The following is a 602-nucleotide window of genomic DNA, read 5'->3' as shown; positions in this document are numbered from 1 at the left end:
ACCCAGTGCCTAGCCCGGCGCTCCCGCCGCGCCGCCTCACGGGGCTGCGCGGGGACGGCGCCCCGCTCCCTCCTTCCTTCCTTCCGTCCGTCCGTCGGTCCGTCCGTGCCTCCCTCTCTCCCTCCCCCGCTCCAACGGTTCTCGCGCCTGGACGCGGCCGCGCGCCCCTTTGTTGCGGCGGCCGCCGCCGCGCGGGACCCGCGCGCCCCAGCGCGCGCATCTGCCCACCCAAAGCTGCCTGCGCTCCCTTGTGCGAGTGCGCGGGGGTTGGATTTTGAAAGGCACAGCGCGATGGCTAGGAAGGAATAAAGGCTTTTATTGCGCTGCTCATCTCCCACCTCCGGTTTTCTTTGCAAAAAGCATCTCATGAGATGCTGCTCTAATGGCACGGCTTTCACTAGAATCGTTTGTACGTGAATAAAACTTTGCAGTGCTTTTGCTGGTGTGAAATGCAGCATGACTGCTTGGGAAAAACTCGGTAAGTAGTTGTGTTGGAAAGTCCAGCAAATTAAAGAAGTCACTGGAATAGTGGACTCATCTCCTGGGAGCAACAGATTGACCTTTTTCATTGGGTTGGTAACTCCTTCCCCTTCCTGGGCTAT

The sequence above is a fragment of the Passer montanus genome, unplaced genomic scaffold, assembly GCF_014805655.1.
Source record: "Passer montanus isolate IOZ18808 unplaced genomic scaffold, ASM1480565v1 scaffold19, whole genome shotgun sequence".
NCBI lineage: Eukaryota > Metazoa > Chordata > Aves > Passeriformes > Passeridae > Passer > Passer montanus.
Note: the sequence above shows the minus strand (reverse complement) of the source record.